The 14,280-nt window shown below is 45.0% G+C and overlaps 2 protein-coding genes across 2 annotated transcripts in view; one reads left to right on the forward strand and one right to left on the reverse strand.

The window, feature by feature from the left end:
* Positions 1-7,843, reverse strand: part of MBD5 (methyl-CpG binding domain protein 5) — a 68,020-nt gene extending 60,177 nt beyond the window's left edge. The window contains exon 1 of the mRNA XM_083153843.1: positions 7,500-7,843. The gene's annotated coding sequence lies outside the window, so the exon portion shown is untranslated. The remainder of the gene's footprint in view (positions 1-7,499) is intronic.
* A 23-nt stretch (positions 7,844-7,866) lies between these two features.
* Positions 7,867-14,280, forward strand: part of ORC4 (origin recognition complex subunit 4) — a 72,639-nt gene continuing 66,225 nt past the window's right edge. The window contains exon 1 of the mRNA XM_083153844.1: positions 7,867-8,019. The gene's annotated coding sequence lies outside the window, so the exon portion shown is untranslated. The remainder of the gene's footprint in view (positions 8,020-14,280) is intronic.

The raw sequence follows: 14,280 nt of genomic DNA on the forward strand, positions 1-14,280 counted from the left end.
ATGAACTGCATTTCATGGGCGTGTGGTATACGGACTACAATTTGCCATGTTCTTATGAATCATCATATAAATGAAATGAATGGCTGATTTGCATTTAATGTAAAATAATAAAAAAAAACACACACACACACACACACACACACCAAAAAGTATAATAAAAAACGTTTTCTTTATATACAAAACAGACCAAACTAAAAATACAAAAAAAAAAAAAAAAAAATCTAATAAAAAAGGTGATTTGGGATAATATAAGGCCACTAAGATAAGTAAAAAATTATTTTTGGGTAATGTAAAGGTGCCCGATTTGGGCCGATTTCACCCACTTCAGACAAGAAATCGACCCAAATCGGATGTGTTTGACATCCCCTCCGACACAATCAGGTGTATTCAATGCCGTGGTGAGCGGCCAGCGAGGGGGTTAAACAGCGAGGATTGCAGAAAACCAGCGATCCTTGCTGTTTAAACCCCGCGCCGGCCGCTCGCTCTATTCAATGTTCTGGGGAAATCCTCGCCGTCACAGGACGGCGAGAATTCCCCAAAAAACCGAGACCATCGGCTAATGCAGGAAACTCGCTGTATTTAGCCACGAGTCTTGCTGGTTCAGGAGCCGCATACGCCGATTTCCCCTCGCTCAAAAAATGGAGCGAGGGGGAATTGGCGTATGAGGGGGCTGCGTTGAATACTGTCAGGGTGCGTGGTGACAGCGAGCAGGAAGCTCTGCTCACTGTCACCACTCGCCCACAGCATTGAATACCTGCCATTGCGCGGTCCAATCGGGTCGAAGTGGGGAGGTTAAATCTATCGGATCGGGCCCATCAGTGGCACATCAGGGGTTCTTCACCGCTGGCACACACCTATGTGCAGCAGTGGGGTCCAGGCAGCGGCATCCAGGGAGTGGGGATCAGAACGGGAAGCGCTGCTTAATTTGAAAACATACTTTTAAAAGACCGCCAAATCCCCCAGCAACTTCCCGGGGATTACATGCAATAAATTGCATGTGATTTATTGCATGTGAGAGCCTGCCTTAGGACAAGTCGGACTAGTGTGTGGGGGCCTTAAGGCTATATTTGAACCCTGAAATGTTGATATGTAATTAGTGGTCCAGCTAAGCTAATTAAAAAAGTCCTAATTAGTCTATAGTCTAGAAGAAGGGGTAAAAGGGGTTCCCGAATGGAATGTTTCACCTAATCAGATTGACCCCAAATGCTCGCTCTGGAGTTTATAAATTGTTCCTGTGCTTGCATGGGTTTATTCTGGGTATTCTGTTGTCCTTATTTGTAGATTTTAGTGTCTGACAAAAAAAAAATAATGTCTTTAACCCTGATGTAGCGGGTATGTGTATACACATAGCAGACCAGGCCTAGCCAACCAGACAGCTGCTGTATAACTACACATCCCAGCATGCTCTGCTACAGTTTTAGCAATCCCCAATAGCAAAACTGTGGCAAGGCATGATAGCATTTGTAGTTTCACAGCAGCTTGAGAGCCAAAGGTTGGCCAGGCCTGTAGTACACTATAATCTCTATTCGGGACAGGGACTGTTTCCTTTGGGAAACCAATTCAAGTTGCATAGCAAATAATTTTTATTTAATATATTAAATCGGTCAATATTGTATGTTGAAAATGACAAAACACCACAATACCCATCCAAGACTAGAGCCTGATTCAGATCTGATCGCTCATCTGCAAAGTTGCAGGTGTTTGCGAGTAGTTATCCACCACCCAAACAAAAAGGAATCCTGCCCTAATAAGTCTGGGAGTGAATTGAGAAAATATTGCTATTCGCTATCCATGCGCAATTCACAGATCATTGCATGATTTTTCCAGTCTGTCCAACCGAGTCTGACCCTTCCACAACTCTGCGACAAACAGGCGCAGATGTCACACACCCTTTAAAATGCCTGGGCACACCTGCGTTTTTTTTTAGACACTTCCAGACAATGACAGGTGTCCACCACCAAAAGCCGATTTATTTATCAACTTATTATTTGGGTTGCTACCTGCATATTGTTTGTGCGCTACAGTTACTTCTTGTTCCTATATTTTATCCATATATGTGTGCAGTGAAAAATAAACAATTATCCTCACAATTGGCAACTTCCTGCCAATCTAATTGCAATCCCCTCAATTTCACTGTTTCGCTATTTTTGCTGCAATTTTGGTTCACGCGTGTGCACTACAATCCGTATGCATGTGCAGTCATTCCGTAATCAAATGGATTGGGAATTCGCACATCAGCGATCAACTCAGAATAATGCCCTACAACTTAATACTGGGAATAGTTAACATGGTAAATATTGAAGCAAACAAGTTAGTCATCTCAAATGGGCCACCAAGCTGCCCTTTGCTGAATGCTCTATGCTCCATCCCTGCTATATGGTCACATCTTTGACAGCTCACTCCAGTTCTGCTGGGCTCCTCACCAAACACTGTCCACTATCATCATCATGTTTGTGGCATCCTCCATCTGAATCTCACAGCCACAGAACCCCTGTTCCAGGCAGCAGCCTCGGTATCTGCCTCCATGATTCATCCATAGTCTGGAACGAGCAGTGGCTAGCGGGCAGCTCAGATGGTAAGGGAGAAATAGCATATGGGGAGCATGTAAGGGGAATGTCTTCCTCTGTACAGTATGTGTCTTTGGACCCGTGTAGGGGAAGTCGGTAAAGGTGCCCATACACGGTGCGATGATCGCACCAGTTATGGGCTGGATCGCATGCAATGCGATCCGTGGGCAGAAAAAAAAAAAAGGCTTCACTGGTGGTTCATTGTTTTCTGACCAATTCGGCCTTTCCAACCGCCGTCTGCATATAGTGTAAATTACATCCTATTTAACATTTATAGGCCATAAAAATACAAAAGGAAACTTCCAGAGATTTTTGTCAGAGCAAACGGACAATACGCATGAATTTGGCCCAAACTTGCTACACTAACATTCATTTTAAGAAAAACGGTTCATGCAAAAACCAGACGCAAAAGTATCTTATAGCTTTAAATATCCACTAAAACAAAGCATTGTAAAATGTGGCTAACAAAATATTCATGTATTGCTGTTCATAGTATAAAAATAACCACTAGAATGTCTATTGTATAGTTTTTCCATATATGTCTATTCACTGGCTGCAAGTTCCCATTTCCAGCTCATCCTCTTTTACTCTGAATACATGTACTGAAATAGATCAGTTCGTTTATACACCGGTCAGCAATATCATTAAAAGCACCTGCCTAGAATGGTAGGTGCCAGCTTGCCATCTGACCCTTTGTAGACATGGACTCCATAAGAACTCGTAAGAGGTCCTGTGGTATCTGGCTCCTAGATGTTATTAGCAGGTACTTGAAGTACTGAAAAATTTACATGGGACCTTCATGGCCCTGGCTTGTTTTCTAAGCACACAGTGGCAGGTGGGGAGTTTGAGTGGGGCGGTACACCTGTCAAACCGTAACGCAGGTGTCCTAAGGGGACTGAAAATGTGAATGACTGAATAGTCCTCACAATTTTACACTTGCCCATTTCTCCTGCTTCCACTTACTGCCTAAACCAGGGGTGGGAAACCTTTTTTGTGCCAAGGGCCGTTTGTATGGGGAAAAAATCCCTCGGGGGCCATATGTAAAAGTTTCTCTTATAAATTGTCCTGCTGCAGCCGTCCCACGCTCTGGCGGCTGTCGCAGAATAGGACTGACAGTCTCCGGCTACTGTTGATTAAGAGGAATCTCGCGAGAACTACCAGCCTCTCGTGAGAATTCCCCTGTACTTTACTCCCGGCAAAGCCGCGGGGCGGGTGGGAGGGCCACTCAGACCGGCTACGGGGGCCGCATACGGCCCCCGGGCCTGAGGTTCCCCACCCCTGGCCTAAACGATCATGTTCCACTGACAGGTGCCATTGTGAAAAAAATTATCCAAGTTTTCCACTTCTACCGTCAAAGTTTTTTAATGGTATGGTGGCTAATTGATGTATTCACCAACATAAAATATCAGCAAGCTGCATTGTAAAATGGTACTACTATGGTCTAGAAAGAAAAAGGAAAGAATAAAACAAGCAAAATAAAAAAAAAAAAAACTTTATTTATAAAAAAATAATTGTAGACAGACTATATAACATTTTAGATGGTATTGCTAACAGAAATCAACTTCGTTCTCCGGTCATTTAGAGCCAAGTCCTTTATATTGCAGCTTTTGCATTGAACACAGTATTTAGACAAGCAAAGTGTGTTACTTTAATATAGTGGATAGGATCTGGCATTCTGCTCTGCTTATATCATTGGTTTTCATGATTGGTGGTTGAATTTATGCATGTTTGTAGATAAAGTCAGTTTATTAAAGAAAAAAAAGTGATGGTCATTTTTTTATTTCCTACAGAAGCTTCATACCAAACTGCCGGTGGTTCATATTTTTCAAGGTCTTACTGGTACACCATTAATCTGAACCATCCATCTGTCCCATTGCAACTTCCCAAAAAGGACTGACATTTTCACTTTCCAACTGATTTTCTTCTCTACAGTAGTTTGCCAATGTATCTGCCATTCCTGAAATTGCCTACTTGTAGGGAGAGTAGGATAGACGACATGAGTGACCTAAAATAGGTCTTGCAGTATGTAATTCATGCCCAGCAATCTCCACAAAGTATCCCTATTTTTATCCAAGGCATGGGAACCTTGGGTATGTTCTTTCAAAATGTACCATATATTTTCTCTGTTGACGGTGGGCCTCTTCGTATTTGCATAGCTCAATATGAGCTTGTTTGGACCTTCCTCTAACCCCCCCACCCCCTGCCCCGTTTCAGAGTTTCCTTCTGTTTAAAGCTTCAGTCTCTGTAATTCCTGCAAACACGATGAGCATAAATGGTAATTTAGGTCTTTCATTGATTATTTAAAATGTATTATACCTGTTAATATACCTAACATATTACTCTCATATCAATTAGGTTTGCACGTAGAAGCCAAAAGATGTAAAACAAACACTCACATTCCAGGGATAAACTTTTTTTATCCCCACAACAACCGACAAAAAAACAAAAAAAAAATGTATTGCTTATGATCATGTTATACAATTTACTTAGATCTAAGTTTATAGTGCTTTCATTGCTTCCAGAAACACATCTACCATGAAATACCCTCCAAGTGAGACTCTTCAGAGGGACATATTAAGAGAGTTTAGAAACTGCACTATTATATTTTGGGTAACGGATCCACCTTATTTGTAGCAGTAACCAATAGGGGGGACACGTCTGATCACAAAACACTTGAAATTATTTAAACACCTATATCATTACACTCATATCACAGTCATGAGACTGTGGGTGCCATGGAAACAACACATTTGCAAACTTTAAATCATTAATACCAGATTGAATTGAAACCCTAAAGAAAGAGTAACACCATGATTCGTTAACGTTGACATGGTTGAGACTCAAAAGATCTACGTGAGTTTTTTCACTTTTTGTCGACATGGACACTGTAAAAGTGTACCACACTTATATTCTCACTCTGGCCCTTATTCTAGTTGACTCGGACGGATGCGTATTTCGGACGGCCACCGAGTGTTCTTAGCCCGCCTACCGTACGAATCGCTCAAACCATTCGAATGCGGTAAGACGCCGAGTGAATGGACCGCAAGTGGATGTTTCATGTGAACACCTCACCCATCTGTGGGAACTTCCCCCATTCTCCGATGGTCTCCGACCATGGAATGATGGACTGAGCGGTCAGGCAGCACCGAGTGCTCCAGACCACTCGGACATTTTTCCCTATGAAAGCAGGGATATGGGCGGGCAGCTGACATCTGGCTATGTCAGCTGTCTGCCCCCCACACGTGCATCACGGCCGGATTACCATACGTATGCCCAGCGTTTTCAAGGGAACGCCCATGAAACGCGGGGCATAGGCATATGGTAATGAGCCCAAACAGCACTTCATGCCCCTCTCCACCCCCTGCTTGGATGGTTCCAATACCTTTTCTGCATGGAACTTACATTGTGTTCGTACATGCGCAGACACAATACATCGGCCGTCTGACCGAACACGCAGCCGTCAGACTCAATCAGAATAAGGGCCTCTATGCCCACTTATATAGTAAAGTATGAACCAAGTCGGTCTACACCAAATAAATGTGAAAAACTTGTGTACTTGTTAACCTTCTGTCAATGCTGACCTATGGTATGTCGACCATTAGTGCCCGACCTAAACATTGTTGCCCTAGGAACTGCAGACCATTCCTTCATTCACTACAGTGACTTTAGAACCGACAGCAATTTATGTGTTATGGCACAAACCCATGCATTAACAACCTAGCACCCCATCTTACACTCGCTACAGAGTGTCCTGTCACCATTTATCCTAGAGATAAAAGCAATATTTTCCCAAAAGACTAGTAACATCTACCCCACAACATAAGAGTGAATGCCTGGAAAAGTTGCCCTCCCTCTGTCTATATAGGGGTATGTGCTTGGTCAGTGCCCTCTTCATTCCCACTGACAAAACAGCAACTCTTTCAAGAAGTCTGTTATAAAAAAAATGCAGTGTAAGGACTATAACATTAACCCCTTCCTTAATTTGTTCTATGGCTTCTGTTAGTGTAGCGGTCTTAAGCTAAGCCACCTGCCATTTTAGTACTCATTCAGGTCCAGCATCATGGCACTTCTTTAGCCTACTTACCGATGCCATGTACCCTCTCTGATCATATTTAGTTGTACCCACATGTCATAACACTTGCCCACAACATACTCACCAGAGGTGTGCCAACTCACCAAAGCAATGAACACCTACTGGTTGTACTTACTATGCAGCTATGTCCCCATGTCATATATGTTCATCTGAGCTTTAATTTCCCGTTCATACCCAGTCACCGCATCCCTGTCCCCGAATCTGTCCAGTCACCGAATCCCTGTCCCCGAATCTGTCCAGTCACCGGATCCCTGTCCCCCATCAGACCTGTCACCGGATCCCTGTCCCCCATCAGACCTGTCACCGGATCCCTGTCCCCCATCATACCTGTCACCAGATCCCTGTCCCCCATCATACCTGTCACCAGATCCCTGTCCCCCATCATACCTGTCACCAGATCCCTGTCCCCCATCATACCTGTCACCAGATCCCTGTCCCCCATCATACCTGTCACCAGATCCCTGTCCCCCATCATACCTGTCACCAGATCCCTGTCCCCCATCATACCTGTCACTAGATCCCTGTCCCCCATCATACCTGTCACCAGATCCCTGTCCCCCATTATACCTGTCACCAGATCCCTGTCCCCCATCATACCTGTCACCAGATCCCTGTCCCCCATCATACCTGTCACCAGATCCCTGTCCCCCATCATACCAGTCACCAGACCCCTGTCTCCCATCATACCAGTCACCATGACTGTACACCACAACATACCTGTCAGAAGGACTGTGCCCCTTCAGTATACATGTCAGGAGGACTGTGTCTCTCCATTATACCTGTCAGAAGGACTGTGCCCCCCCATTAAACCTCTCGCCAGAGCTGTGCACCCCACTCACCCAGTGACCGCAGAGTTGTCTCCTGGTCCCTCCAGCGCACTCCAGAGCAGAGCACCACAAAGGTTTGCAGAACGGCTCCTGAGGTGGGCTCCGGGGGGCCCCTCTCCTTCTCAGTGTGCGGCCCAGGCCCGATGGGCAGTCCCCCCTCCCCCCCGGGTCAGCCCGACCCGCATGAAGCTGGGAGCCGGAGGGCAGATTTCCCTCTAGCGCATGCACCCCAGGGCTCGGCGTGACACCCCTCGGCGCCCCCACTCCGGCTCCCTTGGCTGCTCCTAGCTCCCTGACTCTTCAGGAGAAAGATGGGAGTTTTCCAACTGCGCATGTCCGGACCAGGCCAGATGGGTGGGGTCCCACAATGCACTGCTCGCAGGAGATCCCGGAAATGACAACATCCCGGAACTGCTCTTTTTTTGTCTCCAGGGTAACGGGCACTGGAGGAGGCGGAATAGGGGAAAGCTGGACTCAGGAAGCCTCACATAGCCTAGGGAACACGTTTTGCTCTATTTCCCTTTTGGGACAGGTCAGTGGGTGATGGGTGTTCTACAGTATTCCCCGTGAGAATATAATGCAGGGATGTGGTCAATAAACGTGGGTGCAGTGCAAAACAAGGATGTGGGCAGTATGCAGTGTTTGGGTGCACTGCAGAACAGGGGTGTGGGCAGTGAGTGTGGGTACTACAATGCAGAACAAGCATGTGGGCAGTGTACAGTGCAAAACAAGGATGTGGCACTGGGCAGTGTACATTGTGTAGGTGCAGTGCAGAATAGGGATATGAGGGGTATGTAGTGTAGGAGTGTAATGCAGAACAGATATGTGGGCAGTATGTAATGTGGTAGTATAATGCAGACCAGTGATTTGGGCAGTATACAGTGCTGGTGTATAATACTGAACAGGGATGTGAACAGGATACACTGGGTATGTAAAGCCAGGTTAGGGATGAGTGGAGTATGCAGTATGGAACAGTGTAGTTCAGAACATGTATGCAGGGAATATACAATGGAGCAAAATGTGCAAAGTGTATGATGTGGTATAAAAGAGAACAGAGGCTCATTATATGTTGGAATCATTGCAGATGTGTCCACCATAAGAGTGCATTATAAAGAAGTAATCCATTATATGATAGAGTAGTATTCCCATTAGCAACACATGATGAAACTGTATGAATGTGTTTACTTTATTGTGAATATGTGGCATAACTGTAGGTGAAGTACCTGCTGAGATAAATATAACATATACAGATATGTGACATAAGATATAACATATATATATATATATATATAAAAACTTTATTTATTCTATACCCATTTTTTCAGTGAGTCATTATAAACCAAGTGTAAGTAACGGAATACACCTATATGGGCTTATGTAGAGATGGAGGTAAAACATTTTATTCACCCATTTGCATCACTGTATACATCTTGGATCCACCCACATCTATTTGTGTGGCATACAGTATGTATGTACCTTTCTTGCTACTAGTCCTTATCATCAGTGAGTACTTAAATGTGTTCTCTACTGGGTGCCAACAGAACATCTCCCAAAAAAAAGCGTATTTTCACTTCCGTTTAGGTAATCATAGCCCACAGTTGGATTAAAACACCCTAATTAAACTTTGTTTACATGAGAATGTATTATCACATTCCAGTTCCGCCTCTTTGGTTGTAATCGTATATGAAATCAAAATGCTTTTGATCTATATCAATCATCTGCACTAATTTTTTGTTGCTCTGGTAGTGCAAAGAGATGTTCTCCGCAAACTGGCATACATACGTTTTGGTATGCGGTTGTTAGGTCGACATGCTTTGTCGACCACTGTAGGTCGACATGCACCAATGTCGACACCTCTGAATGTAGACATGTGGTTAGGTTGACAGGGTCATTAGGTCGACACATGCATTAGGGCTACATGGGCAAGGTCGACAGCCAAAAGGTGGACATGTGGTTTTTCACTTTTTTTGTGCCGACAGGTGGTTTTTCATGCCCTACCATCCACTAGGGCGTGGAGGGAGAATGAAATAGTGTGCCAAGCATAGCATTGCGAGCAAACGCTGTGCATCGTTACACTGTCCATGTCGACAAAAAACATGAAAAAGCCCATGTTGATCTTTTCACTGTCGACACATACAATTCTGTATCCATCCCATAATGTACAAATTACAAGCAAAGGGCCTGATTCAGATTTGATCGCTAATATGAAAATATTGTAAGTCTGAGGCTTCCACGAATCTGTGACTGAGACAGGCTGGAAGTGGTCAGCACTTACCCTCCTCAAAACTTCCACAACACCCAGAAAACGGCAGGCTTCCACCCCCAAATGCTGGCTTCCTGTCAGTCAAGCTGTGAGAGGTTTATGAGCCATACATATTTCGGTACTTATGTAGTATCTGGGCTGCCGATTTTTTGATTGTATGCCTTAAGTTAAGGCATACAATCAGATGCGATGCGATGCGATGCGATGACCCGATTTTTCCATAGGATTCAATGTTAAAATGGACTGAGTCCATTTTAACATGGAATTCAATGGGAAAAAGGGGTCCTTTTCATACCCCTACTATCCAAGTGGGCATGGAGTTGGATATAAACCTGTGGCGAGCGTAGCGAGCCACCGAGCCCGAAGCGTGGCGAGCGAACGGTATTCTGTGTCCCCTCGCGGGGCTCGCTACGCTCGCCACGCTTCGGGCTCGGTGGCTCGCTACGCTCGCCACAGGTTTATATCCAACTCCATGCCCACTTGGATAGTAGGGGTATGAAAAGGACCCCTTTTCCCATTGAATTCCATGTTGAAATGGACTCAGTCCATTTTAACATTGAATCCTATGGAAAAATCGGGTCCATCGCATCGCATCGCATCGCATCGCATGCGATTTGGTCGGGTGCGATGCGATGCGATGGACCCGATTTCAAAATCGGCAGCCCAGTTACTACATAAGTACCCATATTTCTGCTAATTCCCTCCATACACATGTGCAGTCGTTCAATAATTGCTCGATTTGTGGGTTCTCACATTCAACTCTGAAACAGGCCCATATATCACTGTTACAGTAATGCAAATCAGACAGTCTGTAATACCAGTTCTGCTGATGATATAATTACCTGCTGGATCATGCAGTGTTTTCATACATCAAAAATATAGCTATGGGGCAGTCACTAGGATAACTAACCCTGAGAAGGGACTTTAGATGAGAAAATCCTAACCATGTAAAACTGTATACAGGTGTGTATGTGGAACTTACTGGTTAGAATGATGCTATATCAACATTTGCTTGTGTCTGACAATAAATATGACGGAACTTGTTTCCTAGCATGGCGCCTGTCGTAGGTGATCGCATACCTTAACTTAAGGTATGCGATGGACGCGACTGATGCGATTTCAGGGCTATTTTTAGCCTTTTTTGGACGCGATTTTACATTGGGTACAATGTTAAATGGGCCAATGGACCTGATTTTTCATTGTATACCCACCCTTATGGGTATTTTACATGACAAATGCCCCCCCCCCCCCCATTGTTAACGCCACCCCACGATGAACGCCAACCCGAAGCGTGGCGAGCAGCGGCGATACACGTCCTCTGACCTTTTTATATAGTGTGGCGAGCGCAGCGAGCAGACGCGTAATACCTATGTAATGCGCGTCCGCTCGCCACGCTTCGGGCTCACTGCACTCGCCACACTATATAAAATCAACTCCACGCCGACGTGGATAGTGGGGGTATGAAAAGGTCAGAGGATGCGTACCGCCGCCCCTCGCTGGCTCGCCACGCTTCGGGTTGGCGTTGATCGTGGGGTGGCGTTAAGAATGGGGGGGCATTTGACCCATCAGGGTTGGGAAACAATAAAAATTGGGGTCTGGGGCCATTTAACATTGGGCCCAATGTAAAATCGGGTCTCAGGAACCATTTTACATTGATTCCAATGTAAAAATCACATCAATCGCATTGATCGCATGCGATTGACGCGATTTTAGGGGTCCCGATGGATACCATTTTTATCGCTGGCGCGGTGCTAGGAAACAAGTACCAATAGAACAATTCAAGGGTGAAATTTAATAGGATGAGAGATTTGGTGAGAAATCTCCAGTTTTTTTTAAAGTGCCAATCATTTACACTTCGAAATCACACTGGTTTTGCAGTGTAAATGATTGCCATTACTTTCTGAATCTCTCATTCTATTAAATTTCCCTCCAAATCTTTTTGGGTGCAAATTAAATTGATTATATTATTGGTCTGATCCGCCACCCAAATAGACCAGGTTCAACCGTGAATAGTGTCTAATTCCACAAAGTCCCTAAAATACAGACTTTCTACACATTTTTTTCGTGTACTTCAGGAGAATTCAAGGAAAAATGTTATTCCCATAGGTAATTTTTTTTTTTTCAACAGTGCAACAATTGAATTGATCCATTTTGCACCTCCTAGTGTTAGCCGCAAGGAAAACAATTAAATCACCCCCTAAAGGGGCCTATACAAAGAACGATAGTCAGTTACTTTCTAAGCGATTTTACATAATCGCTCAGAAAGTGGCTAACTATAGCTGTGTGTGTGGCCCACACAGCGACAGGCATGCGCATGGCCACGATACATAACAGACCTGCTGGTTATTGTTGCTCAGAAGGCCCACACATCTCTGCGTCACATACTTGTCTCACACACATCACATACTTGTCTTACATTACCTATATTGTAAGACAAGTATTAGCCACTCTAAAGAGGTTCTGCACCTAATGCTTTTTCTGCATAATGTTTTCATTCTTTGTGAGATATATTAGGCTGGATCATTAGATAGACCACAACTAGGTTGACATGGGATTAGATCACCATGCTTTGGGCACACTATTTTATTCTCCCACCACGCCCTAGTGTACAGTAGGGCATGAAATACCACCTGTCAGCACGTCTGCTCAAAAAAAGTCAAAAACCCAATGTCAATCTTTTGACTGTCGTCCTTCCCCATATCGACCTAATGCTTGTGTAAACCTAAAGACCCTGTCAACCTATCCACATGTCGACCGAATGCTTGTTGACCTACAGTAATGACCGTATCCCATTAGGCAGCAAGTGAACAGCCAGTTCTTGAAGTTGATGCGTTAAAAGCAAGAAAAATGGGCAAGAGTAAGGAACTAAACATTCTTGACCAGGGCCAAATTGTCATGGCTAGCCAACTAGCTTTGAAAGAGCATGTCTTATGATGTGTTTCTGGTATGCAGAAGTACATACCAAAAGGGTATAAACGTCTGTGGACAGGAACATGAGCTAAATGCCCATGCTGACCCCTGTCTACCGCTGGACGTACGAATGATACTTCAGCATCCAAACTACACCATGCAGCAATGGTAGAAGTTGGTCTGGTCAGTTGAATTACATTTTCTTTTACATAACGTGGACTGTTGGTTACATGTGCAACCTGTTTACCTGTGGAGAAGATGTCACCAGAAAGCACTATGGGGAAGAAGGCAAGCTGCTAGATACAGTGTAATCCTGTGATCAGTGCTCTGCTGGAAATCCTTGGGTCCTGACAATTATGTGTATGTGACTGAGGGGTTTATTCTAGTCCATTCTTTCTGACAAAATCCTTCTTAGATGGACAAAACCATGTGCACTGCAGGGGGGCAGATGTAACATGTGCAGAGAGAATTAGATTTGGGTGAGTTATTTTGTTTCTGTGCAGGGAAAATACTGACTTCATGATTTTACACTTCAATATAGATCTCACTTTGAAGAAAAAACCCACCCAAATCTAATTCTCTCTGCACAAGTTACATCTGCCCCACCCGCAGTGCACATGGGCCCTTATTCAGATCGGTGCGGCCGGAGCCGCATACGGGGCTCCGGCCGCACCAACCAATCCCCGCCTACTATACGGATCGCCACGGCCGTCCGTACACGGACGGCTGGCGATCCGCATGAAAATGGTGGGGCGTACGCCTCCACCATGGTGGGAGCTGCCCCCTGCATTCGATGGTCGGCGACCATCGAAGGCAGGGCCGCACGCCCCACCAGCTCCCGCAAGCTGAGACCACACGGACAATCGTCCGTGTGAAAGCTTGTTTGGGGGCTGAGAGCTGACATCCGGCGATGTCAGCTTTCCGCCCCCATCACTGGCGTCATAGCCTCATTACCATGCATACGCCCCGCGTTTGCATGGGAACGCCCATGAAACGCTGGGCGTATACATAGGTAAATGAGGGTATGAAGCCCCTCACGCCCCTATACACCCCCTTTGCGGCGTAGAAACGTTATGTGCGGCGATTTCGCCTGCACATGCGCAGATTGACCTCTGCGCATGTGCAGACTGAAAACATCGGCGGTACGGCCGCACGCGGGCCGTACCGCTCGATTCAGAATAAGGGCCATGGTTTTGTCCATCTAAGAAGGATTTTGTCAGAAAGAATGGACTAGAATAACCCCCTGAGATAGGTACCACCAAGCATTGTTGCAGACCAAGCACACAGCTCCATAGCAGTGTAAAAATCTTCTTGGTTTGAGCAACATAACAAAGAGTTTAAGTTGTCGACTGGGTCTCCTATTTTCTGATACCTCAATATTATGTCCTGGAACAACAATTCCAAGCCATAGAGGCCGCTCCTCACAACTGGCATCATTTAAAGGAGCTGCTGCTAATGTCTTGGTGCCAGATACCACAGAACACCTTCAGAGGTCCTGTGGAGTCAAAGCTGTTTTTATGGCACCAGGGGAACCTACATAATTTTAGGCATTTGCTTTTAATGTTATGGGTGGTGGGTGTACAAAGATTTAAAAAAAAAAAAAATGCCAGGAATTAATGT

The sequence above is a fragment of the Crinia signifera genome, chromosome 7, assembly GCF_055691185.1.
Source record: "Crinia signifera chromosome 7, ASM5569118v1, whole genome shotgun sequence".
NCBI lineage: Eukaryota > Metazoa > Chordata > Amphibia > Anura > Myobatrachidae > Crinia > Crinia signifera.